The sequence below is a fragment of the Scylla paramamosain genome, chromosome 27, assembly GCF_035594125.1.
Source record: "Scylla paramamosain isolate STU-SP2022 chromosome 27, ASM3559412v1, whole genome shotgun sequence".
Classification (NCBI taxonomy): domain Eukaryota; kingdom Metazoa; phylum Arthropoda; class Malacostraca; order Decapoda; family Portunidae; genus Scylla; species Scylla paramamosain.
In genome coordinates this window covers 4,596,447-4,605,000 of record NC_087177.1, presented here as the reverse complement: position 1 = coordinate 4,605,000, position 8,554 = coordinate 4,596,447, and the positions used below count along the sequence as shown (strand labels likewise).

The 8,554-nt window shown below is 39.4% G+C and overlaps 1 protein-coding gene across 6 annotated transcripts in view; it reads right to left on the bottom strand.

Moving 5' to 3' along the window:
- The window catches only part of LOC135114062 (pyrethroid hydrolase Ces2a-like), a 48,196-nt gene that overhangs the window by 22,800 nt on the left and 16,842 nt on the right, over positions 1-8,554 (bottom strand). Inside the window, exon 1 of one of the 6 annotated variants that reach the window (XM_064029733.1) lies at positions 2,034-2,188. The exons of 3 other annotated variants lie outside the window; for them this stretch is intronic. The gene's annotated coding sequence lies outside the window, so the exon portion shown is untranslated. Of the gene's footprint in view, positions 1-2,033; positions 2,189-8,554 lie in introns of those variants that run through there. 2 more of the 6 variants (XM_064029723.1, XM_064029729.1) reach the window with 2 other exon arrangements.

Genomic DNA, 8,554 nt, shown 5'->3' with positions numbered 1-8,554 from the left:
TTCCCTTTATCTGTCAGAAGGCAATATCTTCACCAGACTCTAGTGCCGACAAAGGCAAGGGCACTGATGCTCTACGCGGGTAAAATAATTCCCTTCCAGGCGCGTCTCACGGTTATAGAAGGGAGGCTGGTGGAGAGGGAACTTGACCTTTAAGGCACTCCGTCATTGGGTCAAATTCCCCAACTCAGCAAGACGCGTGGCTCGGCACTTAAATCCGTGTGTCAATGGCAATAAGTTGCATTTCCGAGGAATAAATACTGAATTTTTCACCCTTGTGGGAATCCATTGGACGTGAGAGAGTGGTGGGGATCAACAAAATGTGTTGACATTCTGACTTCTACAGAATTTCTTTCCAGTAAGATACGAGAGAGGCTTCCAACGGCTGGCCTTTACTCGGGGATTCTACGGCAAGGGACGGAAAGTTTTAGATCCTTTATTCTCCCCAGCCATTGAGACAACCTGCAGAAGGACGTGTTTTCGAGGAAGCTGGAGAAAAGATGGAAGAAAAAGAAAGGCTTCCTGGAAGAACGTGGTGAAAGTGGTTTGGTTTTCTGCACATGGGTGGCATGAAGGTGGGTGGAAAGAGATGATGAGAGAGGAGGAGAAGTGGGACGATGGAGAGATGATGGCGGGGAGAAAAGAACATACGAAAGAATATGAAGAAGGAAAAACATACTAGGGCAGTGAAATACTAGATGAAATTGCTTAAAAAATTAAAGAAAATGAGATAGAGAAAAGACATTGGAATACGTATGGGGTACATGAAAGAAAAAAAAAGAATTATATGAGAACTTTGAGAAACTTAGTAGAAATGAACGGAAAAATATCAAAAGATAAACTCGTAAAATTAATCTTAAGTTAAAAACGACGGTATTAGAATCCTAACGTGCACACTGATAACTCTAACTCTCTCTCTCTCTCTCTCTCTCTCTCTCTCTCTCTCTCTCAAAAAAAAAAAAAAGATGAATGACAGGTCTAATTTTCTCACATTTGTTGTTGTCGATAGTGAGGAAGATGGCGCTAATTACTCTCATATACTTATTTCTTTGGCAGATTTCAGAGCAACGTCAAGGTGTCGCTGCCACGCGCTCAACATTAAATTTTGATCTACATAATGTGAGCAATATTCCATTTCACTTTTTTTTTTCTTCTTTTTCAGGATAACTGCGATAGATGTGCAAATATTTTATTAAAGAATAACCCAACTGATGGACATTCGGAGAAAAACGTAAAGGATTCATGAAGTAATATGCAGTTAAAATGAAAACTGAAAAAAAAGTGTAAAATGAAAGTAAAAGTGAAGGATATGACGGTTGCCTTTCACTGAATACGACATCGTTTGCTGTAAACAAGCTGCTTTTTAATTTCATACTATTTACTCAATGGATATTAAATGATCCACTCCATTATTATGCATATATATAGTCACGTCACATCATTGCATATCTAATCTTATCAGAACACAATTATCACACAAAAATATATGGGAAGCTGTTAGAATCCATTAGACCTACATGTGGCAGTCCCTGTATAATACATTCCTACCTATTTCCATCTATCATCCTCATCCAGAAATTAGGGTAATATTCTTTTTAGCCACTCGGCACTAACAACTGAGTTTATTCCAATCATCTACTGGTCTATTTGGAAACCAGTATCTCTCTCTCTCTCTCTCTCTCTCTCTCTATGAAGCTCGAACCCGGTACTTCTTGCTCTATCCTGATTACTAACACTGAGAATTTCGTTCATGTCAGGCTTGTTATGTTCTTTACACCATTAAAAAATCACCATCTAATCACCTCTAAATTTACGCCTTTCCAAGGATCTGTCGTAAAGAATATTTCTCATCCCAGTATCTTAGTCTTTTTCCTCTTTGCTTACTTTAATTCCATAATATGGGGAGCAGAAGGCCTCAGCGTAACCTAGATGAGGTCTGACCAATGCCAAATACTCAGTACTACACAGTAATGCATTAATTCTATACTAAAAGACATATTATACATATCACACAATATCAGCACACCATACATTACCTCAATTCATTCAGTATCACACTAGCAGGCTCAGCATCATACTCGTTAAAACTAAATCACACTAGTACTCTGCACACTGCAGCCGAACACTACAGCACTCTAGTTAGCACCTCCTCTACTCATGCTACACAGACTGGCGCGCCTATCGTGACATGAAGCGAGTAATGCACAGCAGGCCCGCCAACAATGCATCAGTCCTGATTTGCTGCACCTACAATCTATTAGTCTTCCCCCCATGTCCCCCCTAACACACATCCACTCATCCACCCACCTTCCCATCCATCCACCCGCCAACCCACCCACCCACCTACCCACCCACACACGTACACACACAGACACGGAGGAGTTATGGGGGAGGAAGAGTCAGGCACACACATCACAGCTTATCACTCCCTCGTTCCCTCCCCTTCCCTCCCTCCCCAGTCACTACGCTAATGGTGTGTTCGGCGCTAAGGGTCGATTCGCCACACAAATCTCCCTCGCAAGGCATTTTCGGTGCGGTTTTGTGTTGCTTTTCTGAAATATTTCCATTTCTCATTTCCTTTTCTTCTCCTTCTAGTATGTAGGAAAATGTCTTATAAATACTGTGATAAAGGATAAACAACCCGAGTTATAATGGCGGTATGAGTGGCGTAAGACAATTTTAGGCAGTAGGTGAAAAATATCTACTGGTCCACATGTGGAACTTTATCCAATAACTTCCTCTTATCACTTATTGATTATGCGAAGAATTACTAAGTGTAGAAGCCCGTTCTCGTATCACTGTTCAGGTTTATTGAAGATTTCCACGTCGAGCTTTTATTGGTGGCAATGATCACCTTACATGGGTTACTTATTTCTGTAATATTTCCCTATTGATACAAACAGTAGACAATTCCAATAGTATAATTGAATATATATATATATATATATATATATATATATATATATATATATATATATATATATATATATATATATATATATATATATATATATATATATATATATATATATATATATATATACATACAATTTTCTTTCCATCTTATCACAAAATAATCTTATATAGTAAAACACACTTTATGTCTCTCTCTCTCTCTCTCTCTCTCTCTCTCTCTCTCTCTCTCTCTCTCTCTCTCTCTCTCTCTCTCTCTCTCTCTCTCTCTCTCTCTCTCTCTCTCTCTCTCTCTCTCTCTCTGTGTGTGTGTGTGTGTGTGTGTGTGTGTGTGTGTGTGTGTGTGTGTGTGTGTGTGTGTGTGTGTGTGTGTGTGTGTGTGTGTGTGTGTGTGTGTGTGTGTGTGTGTGTGTGTGTGTGTGTGTGTGTGTGTGTGTGTGGCTTTTTTTTTTAATAAAAAAATGAACTAATTGTGATGAAATTTGGTAGGGGGATTCCCATTGATCCGGGGAGTGACACAGGCCATGTCTCAACTACTTCCAACCCAAAACCGTTAGATTATTTAGGCAAATCAATTCTTGATGAAGACGCCCATAATGGCTACCGAAAGAGGCCATGTACAACAGTGAACGGACGTATATCTTTGGTTAATAGCTTTGGCAAAGAAACCACTCACTAAGGCTGATACACAGTGCTTTGGAGAGGCAAATTTTACTCCAGTAACCGATGATGCCGGTTAATTTTGAGTGTCCATATAAATAAACTGTGCATACTCAGCGAAATTCCCTGATAGCGAGTGGGTCAAGTACCAAGTTACAACCCTTCCTAGTCCTTAGCAACACCTGGACAGGACAGGCACAAACCTTACAACAATACACAGAGCCATTGCCTGTGACATCATCTCATTCAGAAATATTCTACTGATACATGTATCAGTCTCAAGAATTACTTATATATATATATATATATATATATATATATATATATATATATATATATATATATATATATATATATATATATATATATATATATATATATATATATATATATATATATATATATATATATATATATATATATATATATATATATATATATATCCTCATTTCATATCCATCCCACGTATACCATGGCCAGTCAGTCTATTCTATTTTAACCTTTCTCCTTCTCTACCTCTCAAGGGAATTTCACACCCACTCCCAGTCCTTAGGAAAAACATCTGCGTTCGTTCGTTCGGTCATTGGCTAAAATAACGATCCCTCCTACTGGCTCCTTCACCTGATTTCATGGCATCTCATTGGTCATTTTTCTCCCCAAAAACCAAAACATGGTTCACTTAGCTCAGGCAAATACAGTCGGTATGGTAGCGAGCTCTCGTTAAAATCTCGTCTCCAATCAAGTGTGTACATTTTCTATTATTAAATTAAGTAGAATCCTCATCATACGTGACTTTTACTCGCACACACCAACTATATCAACTTGTACCCACTACCTCCAAGCTACCAGAAATACCAAGCTCACTACCGGTCCTCCACGCTACCAACACACCAAGCATCATCAACTGGTCAAGTACATCATCTAAACTCAACGTAGTAAAAAAGTGGAGGAGCATCAATTCTTAAAGCCAGTGGTGATCAGCGGTAGTCAATCAATTCGATACAGAGAGATAGGACAGAAGTATCATTTCAATTCGTAGCGGTAGCAGTACTAACTTGTATCTTTTGACATGTGTGATCTGATCTGACAAATTACATACTTATATCCACTGAACCTTCCATCCCTCTTTGACGACTGTTATCTTCAGTGGGTCTTTTCTTTCACTCATTGACGACCATTGTTCCTCTTGCATACAAAAAAAATAAAAAAAATGTAACTGAACCTTCCATCCCTCTTTGACGACTGTTATCTTCAGTGGGTCTTTTCTTTCACTCATTGACGACCATTGTTCCTCTTGCATAAAAGAAAAAAAAGAAAAAAAATGTACACTGAAAACTTCTGGTGACTTACTGATAAGATTCATATCTGCCTTATCAATGTTTATAATGGTGATATTCTTCCCCCCCCCTCTCTCTCTCTCTCTCTCTCTCTCTCTCTCTCTCTCTCTCTCTCTCTCTCTCTCTCTCTCTCTCTCTCTCTCTCTTTACTCCCCATCATATAACAATTTCTTTCCTTATCTTACACCTTCGTTTTTAATTTCATCTCTATCGTTCCTTCTTCAGCAACATCTTTTCTCTCCATATTTTTGTATCCACCTCCTTCACGCTCTTCTTTTTTTCCCTGTAGCATCCCATAAAGTTCATGCTCTTCTTGAAGTTTTCCCCCTCTCTTTTTTCCCCTTCTTATTGCTATGTAAATCAGTAATGAGATGTATGGGCACTCTGATTTGCATACCCTTTCAAAATACTATGACCTCTCTTCTTTCAACGATATAATCAGTCCTCGAGACGCATCTTAGCTTAATATAGTTTATATCAACTCCAGATCATTACCCAGAAACTCAGATATTATAATCGTATAGTCCTTAATTGTCTTGGCAACCCTCCAGACATTACAGTATTCTCTGATACACAGATATTAATAAACATCTCCATCAATTTACCGGATACCATTCCTATCATCTTGCTCGGGAAACACAGGTCAAGGTGGTGTCTCAGTACTTGTTTCAAATCTGTTAAATTCAGAACAGCAACATGACTTCACATTTATTAATGAAGATATAGAAATCAACAGTTAAAATAATCACAAACTCTGCAAATTTTTTGAGTTTGTACCATTCATAGACCCAACAGGAAGCACATAGCAGTACTAATTTACTGATGTCTTTAATGCATTTCTACAAAATATATCAATGAACAACAAAATCATACTTATAGGGGACTTTAATATGAATCTCCTGGAACATGCAATCCACCCATCAACAAGTAACTTCCTTACAAGCATCCAGTTATAGAATTTTTTTCCCTCACATTGCTAAACCTACTAGGTTTCCGGACAGTGAAGATATAAGTGAAGCCTCGCTTTATTTTGTTGTTTATTTATTTTGTAACACTACTCATTAATAGATTAACCATAATATGTTGCCTAAAAAAGCAATCTTATTTCAGATGGGCTGCTTGCCACAACATAATATAATTAATTTTTTCCCATTTCTCCCCGGCAAGAATAATAAAGTCTTTCAAATGTTTCAAGTGTTTCCTTCTTCCTCATGCCAACACGCTTCCTCCTCATACTCTTTTAAACAATAGATCCCGCAGGGCAGGTCGATCCTCTTCTTCTTCTTCCCCCTCCTCCTCGTCCTCCTCCTCTTCGGGTAAAGGTGTGGGCATGGCGGTGTGGATAATCGGATAAACCAGTTCATTAGACGGTAATTACGGCGTGAAGAGTTTGACGGGTCTCATTAAGGGAGGGAGAGAGGGAGGCAAGTGGCCATGGAGACGCAAGGACTGGAGGGAGGGAGGGAGGGAGGGAGGGAGGGTTACAAGACGTGTGGGAGGAGGCGAGGGAATACAGGGGGAGGGATATCGGTGAGAGTTGGGAGATGGAGAATATGATATGGAACTAGATATGAGAGAGATGATATGGGTGAGGTATTAAACTCATAGGAACTACAATGGAAAATGGGACTGAGACGAAAAACAAAAAAATAAATAAAAAAATAAATCTGGATTATGTGAGTGATGACCGAAATTAGATATGATCCATTTCTGTCGTCTAGTACACTGAATGGTGGAGCAAACGTGTCTTCATCCAGGTCGTCTTGGTTCTCTGGCTGCTGGCGCGTTCCCTCAAACACGATGTAGTTCGGTAAGAATCCTGAACATGATTTGGAAAGGATAACACAGAAAGCACAAGGAATTATCGAGTTGTTCAAAAGTTTTAGTAGCTGCAGTTTATTTCTTGTTCAGTAAAATAATTGGCAGTTGTGCAGCTAATTTTTGTTCAGTAAAATAATTTGGAGTTTTAATTGTGCTGTTAAATATTTGTTTAGTAAAATATTTTAGAATTGTGTAGTTTCATTTTTGTTCAGTAAAATCACTTAGAGTTGCGCAGTTTGAGCCCATGAAAATAATTTGGAGTTATGGAGCTTGTGTAGTTTGATTTTTGTTCAATAAAATAATTTAAAGTTGTGAAGTTAAATTTGTGTTCAGCAAAACAGTACACGGCTGTTAAAATAAAGTGAAAAACATCAAAGGACATAAAAAAAAAAAGTGAAGGGGGTTGAAGGAAAGTATATTAGCGTGTTGCTCATGGGAGGCAGGACTATGCTCAGCAGTGCCTACACCACCTTAGTCACGAGATCATGTTTGCACGTGTCCACGTCTCCCTCAGCCAGGCGGAAATGTGCATAGTGTTATCTAGTCACCTAATGATCTGCAATGTATGTGCACAGCAAATACTTGACGCATATCATGTATCTCAGCCGGGCCTTCATATAAAGATCAAGGTGACCACACAGTACAGCGCACTCACGACGAAAGGTTTAAAATGCACCTTAACGCTTTTCTTTCCATTCTGGTAAGGATATAATGAGTGACAAATTCCTGAACATTCATTATACTGGAAGTAAAATTATTTACTGAAATATTATTGCTGTTGTTAACGGTGTGTGTGTGTGTGTGTGTGTGTGTGTGTGTGTGTGTGTGTGTGTGTGTGTGTGTGTGTGTGTGTGTGTGTGTGTGTGTGTGTGTGTGTGTGTGTGCGCGCGCACGCGTTCTGATGGCCTATACTCACGCTCCATGCATCATCCTGACCCACCGGCTTGCTTGTCGGGCCTCGTTGTCAACAAACTTCATCGCGGCAGAAATTTCATCCTTAGCAGATTTTCTATTTTGCTTTTCCATCGCGAAAATGTACATAAAATACCGAAATTTTCTTTATATGAAGGAAAGAGATGGGAGGGTGTACGTACAGGGGCAGGTGGGAAGAGTTCCACAGGGATTTTGGGCCCATAGGAAGACGAGGCTTAAGATGGAAGGTATAAGTGTGAAGTCTGTGTGGCCCTCCAGGTGAGAGAGAGAGAAAGAGACGTAGAGAGAGAGAGAGAGAGAGAGAGAGAGAGAGAGAGAGAGAGAGAGAGAGAGAGAGAGAGAGAGAGAGAGAGAGAGAGAGAGAGAGAGTTCAATTTCCTTTACTCATTACCGTTTGATTCGATATCCAGTACCTTTTCATCTTTCTAAAGTTCTCGTCCTCAACACGAACTTTCATCGGATTTCATAGTCTTCAGTTCTTAAGGCGCCTTGGTGATTGCCTTTCCTCGGATGAATAGTCTTCAGAATTCTGGGAAATGTATTACCTCGTGTAATGCCAATCCATCCTGCACACGGTACGACGGTCGTGTTCCCTGCATAACCACTGCCACTGCCACTACTACTACTACAACTACTACTACTACTACTACTACTACTACTACTACTACTGCTACTACTACTACTACGACTACTACTACTACTACTATTACCACCAGCACTACTTCTACTATTACTTTTACTACCACTACTACTATTACTACTACTACTGCTGCTGCTGCTGCTGCTGCTGCTACTACTGCTACTGCTATGCTGCTGCTGCTGATGCTACTACTACTGCTTCTGCTGTTACTATTACTACTACTACTATCACGTATGTTATTGTCGTGCTTCTA